At 36.9% G+C, this 21,352-nt stretch overlaps 1 long non-coding RNA gene across 1 annotated transcript; it reads right to left on the bottom strand.

Annotated features, from left to right (window-relative positions):
• Positions 1-349: 349 nt before the first annotated feature.
• On the bottom strand, positions 350-9,262 carry LOC124170716. Its single transcript, XR_006867569.1, has 3 exons — positions 8,995-9,262; positions 1,339-1,493; positions 350-520 (listed from the first exon to the last, which is right to left on the bottom strand). It is a non-coding gene; the product is annotated as an uncharacterized LOC124170716 (long non-coding RNA).
• Between the last annotated feature and the right edge of the window lie 12,090 nt (positions 9,263-21,352).

The following is a 21,352-nucleotide window of genomic DNA, read 5'->3' as shown; positions in this document are numbered from 1 at the left end:
CACTCTTGCTGCTCATGGGGGCTGACATGTTAGCTTTCTTTTTATTGCATTAACTTCATTACATTATTACATTTAATCTGCTTGAATCAAGGAAGTGCATCTGGTGGCTGGTTTCAAAATGCTTCTGTTGTAAATTATAACATAAACATGAATTATTACTTTATAATGTGTAACAGCAAACAATATATCAATTCTGTGTTAAGTAATGAAATGGATATTCCCCAAAATTGAGTAATGAACACCGTCTCTCATTTAGAAAATTATAATACACACAGCAAGGTCCTCATTATAGGATATGTTCCTCCTCAAGCCTTTTCAATGAATCGATATCATTTATACTCCTCTTCCGTGAAGGCTTGTGATCTGAAATTCGTCCGAGACGTCAGCGAAAACCACAAACAAACCGCCGTGTACTCATCAGGGACGGTTATTGGTGGATGCGAAGTGCCCGCCGAGTTGCCATGCAACGCTGTCTCCGAGTCTCCTCGCCATTGTTGTCGTAGCCCATGTCATGATGATGCTGTTTTGTGAGGTGATGTAATTTAATTAATTGGAATTAGTATGCTACAAGATGACATTTTTACGCTTAAAAAACTCCTCCTTTTAACATAGACAAGCCTATAAGACTCAGGTCACTGAGATAATTTACAACATACATTTACTTTCATTGGTGGAGAAGAGGTTACATTTTCATGAAATAATTCATAATTTATTTGGCGATAGACGCTCTCAAAGAAAAGGTTTAGTGATTTGAGAAGTGCAGATGGACAAAATGATTCTGAAGGAGGGTAGAAGGAGATAAATGCATGGTGCCTAAAGGGCGCCTTCTTGATAGTTGGAATTTTAAGTATTTCATTGATTTTTCCCAGGTGAGGAAGAAATTTTATTTCAGAAACACGCGAAAAAATAATCTCTACATTCTCTTTGGATTTTCACCGCGTCAGATCGAAGGTGAACTTTGGACCTGAAGACCCTGACTACAATGTCAGCGAAACTGTTGTCGCCAAAAGCAAACGTAGGTGGTGAAAACTCAAAGAGAATGCAGAGATTATCTGGTCAACGCTGCAAAAATCTTCGAAATATGCGAAAAAAATTTAACTTCGATGATAATGTGAATGTTACATTCATTTTGTTTCGACACCTTGCTTGAGATTCTAAAATTTGATTTACGTTGAAGAAGGAAAAATGAAATATTACTTCAAACATGTGAAAGGAAGTTTCTCTAAATTTAAAGGTTACTTATCGAGAAGAGCTTAGAAAGTACGGGCGTCAGAGAAGGCAATTTGAAATTAGACTTTGTTAGAATGTTTTTTCCTCATCCGTCAGCCCTCCGATCACCTGCTGATTCCACGAGCACGAGACCGACTTAGCGCTGTCCCCCAGACCGTCGCGAGCCGCGCTCTTCAAGTCTTTGGCCACCGATGTCCTCTCGGCTGGTAGACTCGGAATCCGTAGCAGGTCCGCTATGGTGGCCACGGAGTCGGATGGAGGACCTGGGAAAAATAAAAGGAAGATGAGTGGCGCTGCGTCCGTCAGACATTCTGGTTCTTTTGAATGGCAATTTTCACGAATATTACAAAAGAGGAATAAATATGTTGTCACCCACAGCGCATTTAAATGGGTTTATAATAGTCACGGCGCTGACGGACAAACTGATCCGAGTTATATGGAGACATAAGGAATTATTAGGGATATTAACGGAAATTTATATACTTGATGATGCCATTGACTGAAACTCGAAAAATTTCAATGCTATTCCTCGCAATTGAAAACAGAATACTGCAAAATATAGGTAAAAAAGTGGATTGCATTGCACTCATAACCGCGCCGTGATCAGTATTGAAAACCGAATGAAAGGCGACAGAGGAGGCGTAGGAAATCAGCCTTCTATGGGGTGGAAACAGGCCTCCTCTTTGCTGTCTCCTTGGCATTTCCAATCGCCGGCGTGGTGCCCTCTGGTAATTTCTCTTAACGAAAGGCGCCAAGGGGACCACGGCTTAACGTCCCATCCGACGGACCGAATGTTGCGCTTGAAAATGTCCTCCATACAACTTTCGATCAGAGATCGGGAAAGCTCAGAAAATCTATCACAAAAACTGGATTTGAACGACACGATTGGTATAATGAAACTTATCATTGAAGTGTTCGTATAAAGGAATGACGGTACAGGTATACCAAAAATTATTTTTTCATACTCCGAAATTAAGAGTTGAAAGAAAATTAGAATCTTGCCAAAAGTGGCTAAATTTAACAGCAAAATCCCATATTGGGGGCATGGAAACAGAGTGAGCAAGCAATATTTTGGTTGTCCATATTTCATAAGTTTTCAGAAAGACATATCAAATCATATTTCAATGGCTCAAGTATTGACATACTTTGTTAATTGCAGATAATTTTTAATCTAGAAATCTAATAAAATATTTTATTTAATGCATTTTTTAATTGACTGTGACTATATATTAGACGGATTCAATATGACAACCAGAAACAAAGAAAAAAACGGATGCCACAAAAGTCACCAAGCAAACCAAGGAAATTCAGGCGATCCCTCAAAATTAGAAAAAAATCAACGATGCATTCCCATACAAAAAAATCTGTGCTGTGGCTGTACTAAAGCTGCACTGTAACTGTGCTAAAAGGGCTGTACTGGGACTCTACTTAAACTGCACTTGAATTGAAACATCGCAGTACAGTTATAGCACGGCCAGAGTGCAGTTGCCATAGCACAGTCACAGTGGAGTTGTCATAGCACAGTCACAGTGGAGTTGCCATAGCACAGTCACAGTGGAGTTGTCATAGCACAGTCAGAGTACAGTTGCCTTAGCACAGTCATAGTGCAGTTGCCATAGCACAGCCACAGTGCAGCTGCCATAGCACAGTTTTTACTGTAATACTCTTTCCACGAATCAATAATTGAGTCTTGATGTGGCTATTGCATTCCCTGTATATCTTATTGAAAACAAGAAGCAGAATTAAATCAAGATAGGACAATTAGCAGAGATATATAGTTCCCTTTTTGGGTGTTTGAAGATTGGTTGCCTGATCCAATCAGAAAACAGCAAAGAGATAACAGTGGCCAAAACGACTACACTCATTCGAATGTTGACTAGTCTAAGGAAAGATAAACCATATTCCTAACAGACACTCACTGAATTTGTTACGTTCCACTTCCTTAATATGAACAAAGTTTATGGTACTAAAAATATTGCTATCGAAGCACTTAGGTTCTATGAAAAAAATTGACAAATCCTATTCTGCACATCAACGGGCACTCAACATAAAAACCACCAAAATTTACGTCAGTGCTATTTGTCTAGTTGCCACAAATATGCCCACCTTGATAGTTTTTGTTGATGAAGTTTCAGTACTAACGCCGTGGAGCACAATAAATGACAATAAGATATGAAAATAAAAGAAATTTATTAAATACAAATACATATACTCATGATTATAAACATAAAAATGAAAGTCTTGTTAAGGCATGGCCGCTCAATTCATTTGCCTCTTTGGCTTCCTTCCTGAAATTAAAAGGAAAACACATTACATACTGATATCTAATCAAGTGTTACTTCAAAATTTGACTGTTTAAGTTTGTCTGAATTCAATTTTAGATAAGTTGAGTACTTACCTCCAGCAGCAGAGTATAAATAAAGATATGTCTTTTTTTCAACTCTCTCGTGCTTCGCAAGGAGTAGATTGCGAGTCGTCGAAATCAATCGTGGAAAGTTGATTCATCGCGAACAACACGGATTTCAGCAAAATCGACGATATCACTTCACCCGCAAGAAAAATTCCCAGTTAAGTAGCTAATTTTGATGTAATTGAAGTAAAGTTCACTTCTTCATGTTCTTAGCGTCGATCTTACATCGACGCATCCATCGTACAACGTAGAATTAAAAGGATGAGAGCACGTAAACAAGGAATGTTACAGCCGGTTCAACACCAATGCTGTCTAACAAAGATGGCTGAGTATCGGCGGAAGTTGTTCTTTTGACCATACTTTACCAAAATAATAAGCAAGCTGGAGCTATGCATTGCCGCGGTAATGTCAACATAAATTTTTATATAATTTACGCATTCATATTCTCATGGAAATGATAGTTGATCGTGATATGAAATAATATAGGAAATACTTTCTCCTGTCAATGACTAGTTTAAGTCCAGCCCTGTCGCAGCGGTTTGAGCCATAGTACAGATCCAGTCATGTTACCCAGCCCAGTCACAGTCCACTTTTAGCCACAGTACACTTCCAGTCATGTTTTCTAGCCCTGTCACAGTCCAGTCTGAGCTATAGTACAGTTCCAGTCCAGTTACCCAACCCAGTCACAGTCCAGTTTGAGCCATAGTACAGCTCCAGTCATGTTACCCAGCCCAGTCAAAGTGCAGTCTGAGCTCTAGCACAGTTCAAGCACAGTGATCCAGCACTGTTACAGTACAGTTCTTCTCAAATTATAGCTGCCATAGTACAGTCTAGTACAGAAAAGTGTACTGTGACTGTGCTAAACACAGAGTTTAGTCCAGTTACAGTGCAGATTTAGTGCAGTCGCAGCACAGAATTTTTTGTATGGGTTGGGATAAAATAGTTGGTTTGATTGTGGATTTCAAGTTTCTTTTGGGGGTGTATCATTAATTCGGATGTAAGTTAAGCACATGGCTCATTTTCTTTGAATTGCACCTTTAAATCTATGTGCAAAAATTGAATAAGGATTTAATGAGGAAAAAATTATCCAATATGCCTTCTTTGAATAATGATTATGAATTCCGCCTTAGTGTTTATGATTGGCAAGTGGATTCATAAACACTTTAAACGAAATGTGTAAATTTGTAAAAGTACCTTGACGCAGTAAAATTAACATAACGGATCACTCTGCAACTATTTGCCGTGAAGTAAAACCTTTATTAGTTACCTACGTAAACTACGAGCGTGTGCGACGTCGCGAAATGAATGTCGGGCCTTTTTGTGTGTAGGGTGGCACCCCGAGTCCCTTGCACTATCGCGGATTTCCCCCCCCCCCTTAAATTCCACCCACAATCCTGAGGACTCTTCCTCCCCCTGACCACTGGCTCCTCCTAACGACGCGCATCCCGACCGCCTTCGTCATGCAGTCGAGTTCAAAATCAGGCCAACAATTTTGAATCTACCTCGGGCTATTTGTGCATGACAACCTGCCCTCATAAACTTAGTGATTCCCCGCCCTCTCATGGCTGTAAGTAAGGAGCAATGCGTCACTTAAGTTTTTTCCCCTCAGTCCTCATTCCTTCCCAGTAAAGTTTGAGTCTCACAGCGGTTTGGTTAGTGCTGAGATGTGGACGTTTGTCGCTGAAGAGTACTGGTGAGTATTATTCTCGTACATAACCAATTCCTCCATGTTATTTCTACTTATTTCATCTTAATTTTAGTGCAAGAATGCAGTTTTCTTTCGCAGTAGGATTTGGTCAAAATTAATGAAGTTCTTGTACCCGTATTCTATGTTTAGACTTCTATCTTTCGTAACCGCTTTAAAAATCTGGTTCCATAAGCAATGTCTCGTGACGAAATGTATTACCACGTACGTGTTAATATATGGATGCATGAATTTGGTTCACATATTCGCATATGCTTGGTTCAGTTACAACTTTTTAGAAGTGCACGTGAACTTGTACTAGATACAGAATCATGAAGCAAGACCTAATTGCCTAATGGCTCAAATTAGTGGACATAGCAGGCATTTCCGCTGTGACAATCCCTTCTAGTCATCTACATAATACCCTGCGAGCCACTTCTAGGGTGTTTGGCAGGGGGTGATCAATCACCAGCATGCTGCATGCATAGGATTCCCACATGCACACCACACGGTCCAAAAAACGTCACGTATACTAACAAATTATACTATAATATGCTGTTAGAAATAATAATAAAATTAAGAAACATGCAATAAGTTTTACATAGGTTAGTTGGCTACACTACAAGTCATGCAATCTATCTATGAGTTCCATCGCTGCCGTTATAATCTCTTATCGATCGTGGAAAAAATGACATTCTGAATCTGTCTGTTCTACAATCTATCTCTTTTATTTTACTTATATGATCTGATCTTCCGTAGTATTTTGGCGTCCGTAAGATCTGGTTAACTTCCTTAGAAAAGACACTGCTCTTGAATTTATCTACAACGTTTAGTCTATTTTTCAATCTACGGTCCGACGGAGATTCCCATCCGAGTTTATCTAAGAGGTCAGTTACACTAACAAGACTATCGTTACGACCTTTCACATACCTGGCAGCTCTTCTTTGCAGGCGTTCTAACTCTGTTATTAAACCTTTTTCATGAGGGTCCCAAACACTGGCAGTATATTCCAAATGTGGTCGAACAAGGGAAAAGTAGCTAATTTCTCTCACTTTGTCGTCACACTTTCCTAATATCCTTTTAACAAAACCCATTTTACGATTAGCAAGACCGGTCATTTCTCTGATATGTTATATGGATAGAAGTATGGTGTCATCAATACTATATTTTATGCTATAGCTTAAGAGCATTTTCTTATAATTTACAGTTTACAAAAGGTGGTGTGAATAATTCAATTAATCGATTGAATGAAGGTGCAAGGCTAAAATCAAGCTTTCAACCACCCCAACGAAGGCATCGGGTCAACCCTTGGAGTGTTGTCATCGGTCATACTGCCAGCAGTATGCATGTCTCAAGGAAATAATGTGAAGCTTCCTGCTGTGTTACATAACGGCATGAGCGAGTGTTCATCCAGCTACACAGTGAAGTGAAAGTGTCAATGGTTCATCTAAAATTTTTTTGTCATTTGTGTGATCAATGTGAAGTGTTGATGAATATAAATCTTTTGAAGAGTTGTTGTTGCAAAGCTGAGCTCTACCGCCGATGGCCATGGAAGCAAATGCATGGTAGGGATTCTTCTCCTCTTTCAGTTTGATTCAATATGAAGCTTGAAAATTCTTTTCAGATAATCATGTATAACAAACTTGTTTTAGCAGCAACTTTTTCTGATCGAAAGGATAATTCTTTGACGAAAATTGCGGCGTCTTTTTGAAAATCCACTATATAGTTAGAATGATGAATTTAGTGTTTTTTTGCAATATAGCGAGATTAGCTCGTTGAGTATTAAATGCTATTTATGTCCCGGAGTACTAATAGTGCTGAATAATTTTAATGTCGTGTAACCCGGAATCTAATTTCCCCTGGCTCGACTTTTTGATTTGCGATGCGAAGCATAGTGAACTTACCAATGTTCCAATACATAAATTTTTAAGGTTCAGCAGTCATTTGTCATTAGTTTAAATATTTAATCAAAGTGCCAACAATATGAGGATATAATTGTCAAGGAAGTATGTATTTAGTAAAATTTAAAAGGAAAGAGTTAGATACTGAAGAACAACAGACTCGCCAATATGGGGTGTTGGGTTAGAGTGAGAAACGTATTTGGTTGGGGGAAGTAGATTAACTTATTTCCAACTTCCCACTTTTCTGTGGATACATGAATGTGCTATCCTACGTGAAGCAGTGACCGCGGCGGACGGGACTCCATTTGACCATGTATTTCTCATATGTCATCCACACTGGTGAAATCCTGGCTGGATAATTTTCGAGTCGTTTATCTATGTCTCTCCTGAATGACATGACTTTAAAGGACGTACCACTACCTCTAGACCGAATACATCTTCTTAATTATGTTTATATCAGATTTCTGTATATTTAGCAATTGCTTAGCTTAGCAATAGCCTAATTTTTTAAATTTAAGATAAACCCCTCCCCATACTTTTTCTTCGTCACGTAGTCCACGGAAAAATATAATCTGTTTGGTAGCTGGAGTAAAACCCGAGCCCTTTCCTGGTGTATTTCTCCCTATCATCGTGATTTATGTATGAACAATCAAGTATATTGACCAAAGATTTAGTAAGATTTAATCATGATTAAGGGTTGCGAGGAGAACGAATGGTGTTCCTTCAACTTTTGATAAGGAATCCTCACTGGCCAAGTCTGAATTACACATCCATAAATATTCACAGTTAGACATGATGAAACATTCTGTTGCAGAAACGCGTTGATTTAAATCCATGAAATAGTTCAGTTAGTAGTTAGCAATTGACAATCACTCAAGTAGAGGCGACCAAGGTATGAACTTGGCGAGTGCTTAAGCTGAAATTAATTGAATTATTTCTAGACTGCTTTTTCTTGCGGCACGCAACTAACGCACACTATTACACTTAATTACTGTGATCTCAGACCGTCGCATAGGCATACCGCTTATTAGCTCACAAAGTGCGCAATTAACTGTTACTTACAACGGTTATATTCGGAAGAAAGGTTAATTACAACTTGTTATCATTTTTGACATGTTTAAACCTATTGAAGATGCCATTTTCTTTAATTGAATGAATAATAAAATAAATTTAATAAACTATTATGAATTTATTTAATGCAAAGTTATTAATTAATATGATTGAATTATTACGATATTGCTTATCTCGAGTAAGAGTCGACGATGAAAACAAAAAATTGTGGATGTCTTCACGAAAAGAAAAACAATCCTAGCAGTCCGTTCATATATTTTTCGTTGAGGTTGCTGGTTTCGCGGGTGAATAATATCTTGGCGATGGTTAATTAGGCTACAGTGTTTGTTGGAGAACTTGCCAGTATTTTCCGTAAGCGACGAATATGACCCTTGAATAGAAATTAATAATGCTCAATGTTGATTTCCTTCAATTTTTAGGTTTTCAGTCGTCAGTAAATATGATAAATGTATGACCATGAAGTGAATTGTTAAGGGGAGAATTTCTATGCACTAATGCAAACACAATTGTACTAATCGCATAATGGTAATGTCATTATCGCTCATGAAGTCCAAACATCTATTCACTGCCTATCTTCGCTATTCACTCTCGTTTGCAATTATTTTACGTGATTAGCATCTTATGTGACTTGCTTATGCCTGAGTGCAAAATTACAACCTTTGTTCACTTGGACATTAAAAATTCATGTTCTCACTTACCTCAGTCAATACCGTTGTTTTTTCTTCTTTGTAGTTCAGTAGATAGCTCATAGATACTGCTCTCCATTATCATTTCCTCTGAATGAGACGGTGACTTCAACGAACGAAGAAACGGCTGAAAAAGTCCAAAATACTAAATTTATAAATTTAAAACTTGCAAAAATGTGATTCTATCAAAACGACGGTTAGTGAAGGACTGGGGTGTGTTGTGTTTTATTCGTGAGCAGGGGGGAAGGGGAGGTGCTTGATTGGAGACGACAGTTGAATGCAGACCGTTAGTATTATAAAGTATTGTTTTTCGTAAATCGATGATGCGTTCTGCAAACTTACCTTCTGACCTTCGGAGACGACTAGAAAATTCTGTAACATTGATCACGTGTTTCATGACCGTTGGCTCTTAAAGATTTTTCGCGCTATTTTTGTGTAACATCGCCAGCTTGAGAACAAATCCTATTGGTTAAGCGAAGCATTGGTTCTCCGCGGGAAATAGTTTTTATTTATAATACATAGTATATCAACGTATTTATTAATGTATATTACTAGATAAAATTTCAAACAACCCAATATCAACGATCTTTAGCGTTTCGTACATATTTCGTTGCCTTAAAATGAAATGGTATATAAATTATCGTGACGTCACAGGCATACGTCATACGGCTGACTCAGTGTCAGAAGTACCCCTCCCTCAATTCCTGGACTGCACTTCGCGGCGAGCTCTCTTGGGGTTAAGAGGTGAGTACCTGAACTATTCTTTTGCTGATCTTTTATGCATTTTTGTATGATTTTTGAAGCAACTCTCTGATGTAGAGAATAATTCAACAACACTATTTATTCATCTTTGTTAAGTAATCGTGATTGTAGCAACTATTATTTTGAACGAAACACTTTTTTACGCCAACCGTCTTCCGTTCCAACTTTATATACAATGTGAGGAATGTACCTCTAAGTTAAAATTAGTGTCAGAGTAGTTTGTTTAAGGAACGCTGGTGATAGGAAAACATCCCCTTCGATGACAATCGTCCTGGTTTTCCTCTCGACCCTGTTAATTTTAAATCACTTGATTTGCCAATGCGATTTCACGTGACGAATACCCGATTGCTCAAATTGTGTGATCCCCTTTTGCGTAACTATGTATTCGTTTACGAGTGTTATAAGTGTAACTTTTGAAAATTGGATTTCGCTATGGAGTGCGAGTATTTGAAGTGAGTAACATGCGAGTAGTTTTAGCTTTGCATTGATCGTGTGTCTAATAGCACGAAGATAACGGTTTGATTACGGAAATAATAATCCTAACGGCAATACTGTGGCTTACTTTCAGTACTTTGGCATTTTATCGCTGTGACTGTAATTGTAAGGTATTAACAGTAGACGAGGAACTGTATGACAGTTTCGTTATTGATTATGAGAGAACTTGAAATTGCATAGTGTAGCTATTATTATTCTTGTTTGCTTTAAAGATTTTTTCTTATCGGTACCTTCATGGCGAGTTATTCCACATTTTAATGGTTTCCAAGAGGCTTTAATCGTCCTTAATATTTAAGCCACGTAAGTTACAACAGAATAATTTCGTTAGGATATATGCTGACACTCCTAAACCGCTTTGAAATAATAAGCCGTAAAATTTGGACGGGGAGGTTAAGTCAGAGAACATTGGCGATCATAATTCGATTTACAGCACTTCATTTGGCATTTTATTTTTTACACGCAACTCTGAGGTCGTTAGTATGATAATATGTTGTAATCTTTAATTTCATCATCACCTTGAGTTATGTGTTATGTTAACTGTATAATTTTAGGGCTTAATTATATTGACAACCATAAATGCGAAATTTTTCTTTTCAGGTACACGAGTAAAATGGGGATAGCGAATCAATGCCGTGAAACGGGTGGGGTCAAATGGGGAATGCGATGAGGTTTCAAGGAAGAAGCAGCATTCGGGAAAATGGTGAGTTAATATAATTCACTTTATCATTTGATGTCTTTGAATATTACCATATTTAGATCTTTTTTATCTTTATCTCTCTTCATTGCTATAGGTGAACGAAATACTGTGAGTTACGGATATTATAACGTATTGTGCGATAATTCTTATGATTTCAATTTTTTTAAATTTCAAAATTTATTAATTAACTTTTTTTCGATGATCCGAATGCCCTAGTTTTAAGTTTTTGACCCTTGGTGACTATTATGTCTTCGAAGGCCGCTAGGAGGAATGAAAAATGTTTTTAGTTTACGTATCTCACGTAAATTTTAAGCGATAATATTTAATAATGCCACGTGGAGAGAGATGGAATTTCTTGAATACTCATTTAAATGGTTCTTAATATGCGATATACGAGGTATTCCTTTCGTCTCCTACCGTACACTTGCCCCTCCAGTATTGCCTTCTTCAGGCAATCATAATAAGTGCTCCAGGATACATCCGTTACTCGTGGTCTGCGTTCTGCTTGCTCGGATATCCATTTAATTTTCTTATAGCCGAATAGCTATCAGTTTCCCTACCACTGTCATTGCCCAGGACTTCCATGGTAAAGAATGCTCAAACATTAAGTTCTGATGAGTTGTCTCCTTACTTTATGCTCAAATTTCCTGCTCATATAAGTGAGGTGATGCTTTATTTTTCTGAAAAGTTCTCTTCGCCTGGGCTATCCTACTGATTATTTCTTTCATGATTCTTCCGCCGCTGGTTATTCTGCTTCCCAAATATTAAATTAGTCGACTTATTCCAACGCTTGTTTCCTTTAGTTTATGCTTTTCTTGACTTCCTGTCGCTTGCTACACTCTATTTTTTAATGGTGATTTTTTAGATTGCTTTGGTCATTGTCCTACCTATCTTCACTTTAATATTTTGAAATTTTGTCAATTCTCAGTTTATGTTTCCTCGTGGATATTCATGCATTGAAGATTCCGGACTTTTCTTTGATTTAATCGGATCCATTTTAGTTCTGAGCTGATTGAATTACAGGAGAAATAATTCGGCCTTGACGCACTCCGTTCCTAATTCTTGATTCCCCATAGATGAGTCCACATTTTATCACGTGTTTAGAAAAATAAATTGTGGATGATTCACCTGTCATTGTTAAGTACAATACTTATTTCAGAATTGCAAGCATTGAATTCCAACCCACGCTAGTTATGCGTCATATCATAACTCTATAGATATTTAAATTGTTTTTGACCTTGATCGCCCTCCATCTCATGCAGATATTCAAACCATCTCTTCACATTGTATCAAATATCGGTCATGAGTTCTCCGTTGTATCACTTACGGTTTACATTTTACGCTTTTTATTTGAAGTTTTTCAAGTTCCTTTCCCAAACGAGCCTCTAATTTTCCATGCACACGATGTTTTTATATTCCTAGACCATGTTTCACTGGCCTGTCTGGCTTTATGACAAATATCGTTCCCTATTTGAAGTATTCTTGTACTTTAGTGTGTCTTCAATGCGATCCAAGACTTTCTGCGTGATCCAACCTTATGATTTCCTTCTCTCAAGAACTTCTTTATTTGCTTTCGTTAGCTCAGTGCCTAAGATTTTCCGACTCTCTTCCTCTAATATCTCGGTCAGATCTGATGCTAGATTATTCTGCACTGCTTACCGAAATTACACTTTCCTAAATCATTCTACTTGGCTAATGCTTTCCACCGCTTCGTTTTTTTAAATATTGAGTAACAGGACTTCGCTATTAAGTTATGACCTCTGTGGTTACATACCCTAGGGTAGTTTATGTCGTCCTTTTCCTAGTTTCTGAATCTGTTTTTGGTAGAATTCAATCAATTAAGAATCTTCTCATGTATGTTGGTGTTTCTCTCGTGAAGATTTTGCGGCTGTGACAATTAAATGTTGTTTTAGCAACCACTAGCTTGTGATGTGTGTTAGTCTTTCATTTTGGTTACACTATCTTTGTTTTCCGGAAATTATCCAGTCATGACCTTTGCCGATGATATATTCACTTTCTGGGAGAATATTTACATTTTATTCATCTCTTCCTTGCTCTATTACTTCTGTTTTTTCTTGATAGACCTATTCCGCTTCTACATTTTTTATCAAATCTTTTGTCTGCTTACAAACCTTCTGAGCTGCAGTAATTATGGATTTTGGTTTATATCTCAGCCATTGCCAACCGATCATTAAATTGTAAGTGGTCTTTTAATCTGCGCTCTTTATTATCACTATCCCCACTTCATTGTTACCTTTTAGCGATCCTGAGTGTATTTTTCCGTAGCATCCATTCCATAAGTTTCCCACTTCATGCCATTTCATTTCGCTTATTCTTAATACGTCGAGGATCATTCTTCATATCTCCACCCACAAAGCGATAAAACGTTTCATCTTTAAGAAAATATATCGCACATGATATATGTACTCGCTGTTGTAGCCCTCGCATTGAATTTCGAATTGGTGACTAACTTTGTATAACTTAATTATATTTTACTCAATATGTTGTGTGAATCATGTTTGTAATGAATATACTGGATTTGAATTATTGGGATAACTGTGGTAGTTACCCCTACCCTTCCACATTGCATTAATAATGCCAGCAAATTGATATTACGATGCCTGCAGTGAAAAATGTGTGGCTCTCTTGATAATTTCAGCTTCCGCCTTTTCACATATGAAGAAGAGCTGCTATCTCCTCCCTCTGGTGAAGGAAGGGATATTAGGTGTCGACTCATATTGCGAGTAATTTTAAATAGCATAATATTCCACTGAAACACGGCAAAGAAATCACAAGCTGCAAGAAATATCAATAGTCAGCCATGTGCTTTGTTTCCAAGAATAATTTTTTAGTTTTTCACGATTTTTCCCTTGTTTTCCTAACAACCGTAATTGTGATAACACTGCTATATATGGTGATGACACACTAATGCGTTGTAACTATGATAAGGTATAAATAGTTATTCTATCTAATTTAAAGGTTAAAGTAGTATATTCTGGATTGATTTTAGCAAATGCGCGGGTATTAGGACAAAGTTTCAGAGCTCCATCGTTAGGAGCAACTGACTAACTTTTAAAAAAATTAAAAAAGCCTTATGTAATAAGTCACATAAGGGTTTATGCCGTGTGTCGTTCTGGAGATTGCCCCGACGTTTCGCGACCGACTGCTGGTCACTTCTTCAAGGTAATAATGCTGGAATTAGTTTTTCCTGCCTTTTTTATATTTCTGGTGGGAGGGATGGACGGAGGGTATGAGGAGTTAGGACTGGAGGGGGAAGATAACGAAATGTTGCGGATGACTGGGTTCCTAGTACTGCTGATTCTTAATCCAGTATCACTATTATGGTTGTCCTCGTTTTTCTTTATTTCTATGGGTTCGCGGATGAGTCGGGCTTTAAAATGTTTTATCCTCGCGATGACTCTAGATTTTTCGATGTCGATCGCATGTCCGGTGGCTGCTACGGCTGACTTTGAAGAGTAACCCAGTCGAATGGCCCGCTTGTGCTCTTCTATGCGAGTTTTTAACGTTCAACCCATTTCCCCGATGTATTTCTTCTCGCACGATCGGCAGGGGATTTCGTATACTCATTCAATTTGAAGTGGCGTCTTATCGTTGGCATTTCCCAGAAGGTGTCATACTCTGGCGTTTGGTTTAAAAAGAGCTTTAATGCGTTTCCGGAGGATGTTACCGACCTTATCCTCGTTCCTTTCACGTAGGGGAGGAGAGCTTTCTTTTGGCTAATGATGTCTTCTGTCTTGGGAATGGTTCCCATTGTCCTTGTTGATCACCTTTGTTAAATTGCGGGAAATAGCTCCATTGTCGTAACCATTAAGACGTAAGATGGATTTCAGCTTAATAATTTCTGAAGATAGATTCTTCGGGTCACTCAGCCGGATCGAACGTTCAATTAGAGAGGTGATTACAGCGTTTAATTGAGCAGGGTGGTGATGAGAACTGGCATGGAGGTATTGATTTGTTGACGTCTGTTTTCTATACACGGCGTGGCCTAGGCTTCCGTTGTCATTCTTCTTCACTAAGACGTCGAGAAATGGCAGTTTTCCCGATTCTTCTATCTCCATAGTGAATTAGAAAGTAGTGTAGCTCTGAACCATGTTTTTTAAAAGGGTGAGTGGAAACTATATTCTTGTTAATGGGATTTTTGTTTATGATGATTTTGTATTTTGGAATAGGCTATTTTGAAAAGATATGCTCACATGGAAACTTAATTCAAATACCTCGGAAGAGTGAAAAATGACCTTTGCGTGAGAGTAACAAATAAAAATGATGGAATATTTGTAGATAAAATCAAATAATTTAGGGAATGGATGATCAACTTTAAAATGTGACTGTATAGCAGTTGCTGCATTTATCTTATTTAGGACAAAATTATCAAAACGTATTTATGATGCTAGTTTCCCTTGTCAGTTTTATGATATTTGATGTCTGATGTATTTCGCTATTTCTACTTGACCGGATGTTGCTCGTGCTGTTAGTTATTATCCCAATATAATTCATCTGATTATTTAGGGTGAAAGAGTACAAATCAAATACTAATTTATATTTACTTGGTTCTCAGAGCTTAATGAGGTTAGACAAACTGCTTTTGATTACTATGATTATAGACGGAATTACAATCTTTTCTCATACTCTATTGTAATTAAAATGAAGACCTAGAATGTGTGTGATTATTTTTTGGGTATTGTCGATACTAAGGATAGGAATTTTAATGAACAGAGATTTTGACAGCAATTATCCGCATGGACACGATAATACAACCATTACCACTTCCCCTGTTGATTTCCTCTCCCATTTAAATTGATCTGCTTGGACAGAAGTGCATGTGTTTAAGTGCATAGATACATTATTTTTTTATTAAGCCAGAAAAATTCCTGTAATGACTTTTTCTTGAGTCAACTGTATCCACTTTGTTGATGTTAAAAATGTCTCTTTTATTCAATGAAAAAATATCTACGGATTAAAACTCGAAGAGATATTTTATAGTTTCTCCTATTATCTGATTCACAACAAATAAAACGTCTTCTTTGAACGAATCCAATGCATCTTGTTTACTCCTAAGGAAATATTCAAATACCTTTCTGGAATAGTCATTCTTCGTCGCAATTAAATACCATGCTCTTCAGAATGACTATTCCTCCATTATAAGCGTGAACAATTTCCAATTTATTCTTGGCCCTCGATAAAATGTCTTCAAATGGAGCTCTCCTCATCATTGCAGGTAGTGTAGCTTATCTCGATAGAGCATGTAAAATGACACCGTAAGCCAATGTCTTTCATTTAGTTATATCTTGCCTGTAGAGTTATCCCATTCTACAATGCCACAGTGCCTTTGTTTTCCCTTGTTCATGCCATGTGTTTGTACTAGTACCGTACAAGTGGGCTACTTTGGCCCACATGTCATCAATTTCAAACAAGTTTCTCTATAAGAAAATGGTTTTTACTAAATTTCAGCTATGGCAACATTTTAAAACTTCGATAAAATCATACACTTTAGCTGGCGGCTACATTTTGACTCAATTCTGTTTCCTAAAAATTTTCGAGGTTCTCAATTTTGTGCCAATGTCACACTCTGGATGTGGTAACTTTGACCCAAGATTTTTTTTTCACTAAGAAAGACATGTTAAAAGACTTGGGGCAAGGGAGTACTTGGATATTTAAAAACACATGCTATTGAATGAAAATATTATATTTTTGGTTGAGATAAACATATATACATTAGGCAAAAAAATGTTTAGGATATCTTCATGTTCTTTCAAGAATGATTTTCTATGAATGAGCCTTATGAATGAACCTTAAAATCCCTCTTTTTTCAAGATTTGAGGATGAATATCTTTGACAATCTCAATCCTCTTATGAAATAGCTAGTCCTTATCTTTCGGTCACTTCCGACATTTTTTGGTCGGCGACATGAACTCCATAATTGCTCTCTCCTCTGTCCCAGAGAGCACCAAACCTGGATGTCGGAGTCCGTTCCAATGAACACTCACATATTCACCCTTTTCTATAGATTTGTTCAATTCCTCAATGCCATCTATTGCATCTTCAGTATTATCAGTGGGGAATCTTGTTCTTGCTTTTCAACCGTTGCGCCATCAATCCACCCCTGCTTCGTCAAACAGTATCGCGTCCCTTTACAGCCGTTTTCAGTCCATGTGGTCCATAAATGCACTCCTATAGTTCACACTTCTGTAAGAAAGGACTAGGTTATCCGCAAAGGCGGTTAGTTTCCCACTGAAAATTTAGATTACACAGATGGTTGATTTTTAATAAAAATCATACTGGACCTAACGCTGATCCTTGAGCCGCTCCAGAACAGATATTATCGGAACTTCTATGGCTATTGTAGTACCTTAAAAAATTTAAGCGCGAAGTCAGGAAACTTTCTAAATGAGTAAATAGAAATGCTAAAAATTTCTGCCAGATGTGGTATATCCAAAAACATCTTGTATTTTTATTGTATCAAAGGCTTTTTTATAACTATTCATACAGCAGGTGTTTGTTTATTACATTTAATGGACAGGGATATCGGGGTGATAAAGTGTTGCAAGCGTCCTGTGTACTTTTACCTATCCTAATACGAAGTTCATTCTGTAAGTGCTTAAAATTTCCGAAAAAATCGCTCTCCTAGTTTCCAGTTTCCAAAATAAATGTTAGTAAGAAATTAGCACTTGTGGGTCGTGCGCAGTTGAAGTTTGAGCTGTATCCATCTCATAGTTTCTTTTTTGTTACCGATTGTAGAGAACAACTTTTGCTTACAAAAAATTATAGAGCTGAGAGGATACTAAAATCGAACGTATTGGTGCATAAACAATTTGTTTTTATATCTTTTTCTAAAGACTTATTGAACGACCCTCGTACTATATTGAGTGTCACAGAACCACTTCATTTTCCGTAAAATTTATCAGTATTCTTTTTACAAGTTTTTCAAGTACGCTAAAATAAATTTAAGAAATCAAGAAAAGAACTTTAATAAATAAAAGAAATCGGACGGTAAATGTGAATACACGTTTTCGATCGATTTTTTTGTGAACGGAAACAATAATTTCTTGCTTTAAGGATGCAGGGAACCTTTCATTTGGCAAGCTTTCATTGAAGAAATTGCAGATTACATCTGCAATGTCTTATATGATAATTTTGTCATACCAGCATTATTTGATCTGGACGGGCAGCTTTTTTAAAGATTGGCTATTGACAATTTTTAATACATCAGGCGTGGTGACTGGTTCCAAAACGGAGTTCAGGGTTAGATGATTTTTACTATTTGATGAATTATCAATCATTGAATTATTTTTTACAATTGTCTACAATTTAGTAGACTCAAATGTACTTACGAACTCCTTTTTGAAGTCAATATCAATCATAACTGGGTCATTTAAGGTCCGATTTCCTTGTATTAGTTCATGCATCCAAAATTTGTTTCGCTCCAGTTAATTCCTTGAAGATACTCCACTGTTTCTTTTTATTTCGATTTACTTTGTTCAATTGTTCCATGTAATAGGAGTTAGCCGCATTACGAACACATATACACAGTTTATTTCATATTTTTACGCACTCTTTTCTCAAGCCGTTATTGCGCGGGTGATGACGTAGTTTTTGAAAACGATTTTTTACGCGCAACTTTGCTCATCGAGGAGTCAGTGATCCAGGGCTTTAATTTTACGGCAAGTTCATTCCTGACAATACTTAAGACTCATTTACACATGTTCACATTATGTTTGAAAATGTAGTAGAAGTTTAGGAAATTTCATGTTCTTCATTCAATACTTCCCAAGGATACAGTCGAACATTTTCATTTAATGATTTACGGCAGCAATACTATAGCAAAGTGACATAAGATGGTGTACTTTCGTTTTCCTAGCGAGCAGAAAGATTGGAGATTGGGTTGGACTGGAGAGTGATGCGTTATGCCTAAATGCATAAACTTGGCTCGAAGGTCTACATTAAATGTGTTGAAGAACCGAGTGATTACATGATCTGAACAGGTAGCTCATTGTCTAGTTATTCTGGATGCTTCATTGATGAAGGTAGTCAAGCCACATGAACTCATGATATTTTGAAAACTGCTTGGAATCGCAGCTCGGTATTAGTAACTGAACATTCATATCACCGACCATTACTAATTTTTGAGATATGACCCTTGATTAGGGTTCAAAATCTAAAACAAATTGATCAATAGAAATTTTTTATCCCTGTAGACGACAAAGAGATCAAATATACAAAACTTGCATGAAACACAGATTAACAGTAGGGCTTATATGACAAGGCCTCAGTACGGTTGTTATGTCATGTCTTATAAACGGCAAAACACCTCTTGCTCTTTCAAAGGTATTATAATTTCCATAAGAATAGTGCCTACCCACTCACTGTATATAATTAAATCAGATTATATTTATATTTCATTCAAAGGTATAATATCCGGCAACTGTGACAAGCTATTTTAATGTGAAAATAGTAAATTAAAATTGCGTCTAACACTTCGGATATTTTGATGGAAGATCAGTAGGGAATCATTCCATTAAAGGCATTTACAGTAATATTTACATCCATAACTTTGGCTTATAGTCTAGGTATGCCTTCTATACCATTGAAGTATGAATCACAACAGCAATGATAAAAGATGTTTTACATCATCCATGATGCTAACTACAATTGTCGGCTCCTTTTCTACTTTTCGCATATAAATTTTACCTCCACGAATCCAAAGATACTTACAGTGCTTATCATTCTGCGCCACCCCACCTTTCTACCAGCACATAAGGGTCTCATTAATGTAAACAAGTATTATCGTTTTCAATAATATGCAGACACCCATCAGACCCATTTTATTGATGGGGCCGTGTCGGTGACCACTTACAGGGTTGGCACTCAATGCAAGCTGCTTCCTATTCCTTTACATCGCCGACGAGGTCGGACACGGATGAAGCGCGGACGATGTGTACCGGCTCCCGGATTTCGAGGGTACGGCCTATGTCCCCGCTTTGTTGGGTCCCGATAAGACTTCGCGTAGCTGCGACCGGCATAAAAGGGCAACGAAACGGATATTTGCGTCATTCATTCGTTTGCGTGGGAAAATATGAAACGAAAATTTGCTGGTTTCGTCTTCCGTGTCAAAAACCTTCCGGGCGAATATTTCCTTTGTTAGTAGCGAAAGGGTTAATTAGATGTGGCGCTTAGGAGGGGCGAGGGGGTCAAGCCGATTGTCACCCAATCTCAGGGGGGACCTTGCAAGTATCACGTATTTTTTCATTAAAAATGATTAAACACTTTTTAAAAATAAATCTAACGAATGAAGGTTAAATAAACGTATTTACACTAAAAATACGCATTCGATTATGTCGTTATAATAACGCATGGTTATGGGTCATGGTTTTAAGTTATTTAGTTTTCATTTTACCACTAAGATAACCCGGAAAACATAGAAATAAGGTTCACTTTACTGTCTCTTTTGTTTCCAGAATCAATTTCAACGATTTATCTAAAAAGCGAAAAATTTTGTTACATAAATATTGACTCTGATTATGGATGCTGCCGTACTAATTTATCCAAAATAAATTAGATAAAGTTAAATCGTGATCTCGGTAGAAAAAAGCAACTTTGAATTCCAATTTGTACAAATCCTAAATAGTTGAATAATCTTGCTCTACTTGTAATATACTAATATCGTGTGGTCAATAACTCAAATTTTTTATTTATGTATTTAAATTTTTTGTCTCCCTATTTAAAAGAAATAGTTGATACGTTGTAATATACTGCCGAAAATGTTTGTTTGCTATGTATTTCTTTGTTACTGCTTATTCTACGAATTCACTAGTATTGCTAATATAATAATTAAAGTTATATATTTCTAAGTTAGTTTACATCTTTATACAAACTTTTCATTGCAAAAATGAAGTGGATACAAAGAAATCCACATTAAAGTACAATAATTTAATTTGTTTACGAGAGATTTTAATATACCTACCCTATTCAATATCACTTTAGCAAGCTCCCTATGAAATAGTCTGATGTTTAAAAGTCATTGAGAAAATATGTGAATTTCTCAAGAATTATTTGGTTGTCCTTCATTTTAAATAAACAGCCTTTGTTTTAGTATCCATTTCCTCGATTTTTAAAGACAAACGGGTATAATAGTTTGAATCATTCCACCTCAATTCCAAAAAGCTTGTCCCTTAGGGTCTCAGATTTTGATGAATTCATGGTTGATAGTATATAAATGACGCTATAGATCATACTACTATGATATAGACTACCAGTCTATGAGTAAACGTCCATAGACTGGTATTAGGAATAATCAGAGAGCCGCACGGGAGAAATAGTAAATGTTTAAATATTTTCAAAAAAATATCATTCAGGAGTTGATTTATATTTAATTTTTGTAATTCTAAGGTAATGAATGAG

This window comes from Ischnura elegans, chromosome X (assembly GCF_921293095.1).
Source record: "Ischnura elegans chromosome X, ioIscEleg1.1, whole genome shotgun sequence".
In the NCBI taxonomy this organism is placed as follows: Eukaryota; Metazoa; Arthropoda; class Insecta; order Odonata; family Coenagrionidae; genus Ischnura; species Ischnura elegans.
This window is presented reverse-complemented; position numbering and strand designations above follow the sequence as displayed.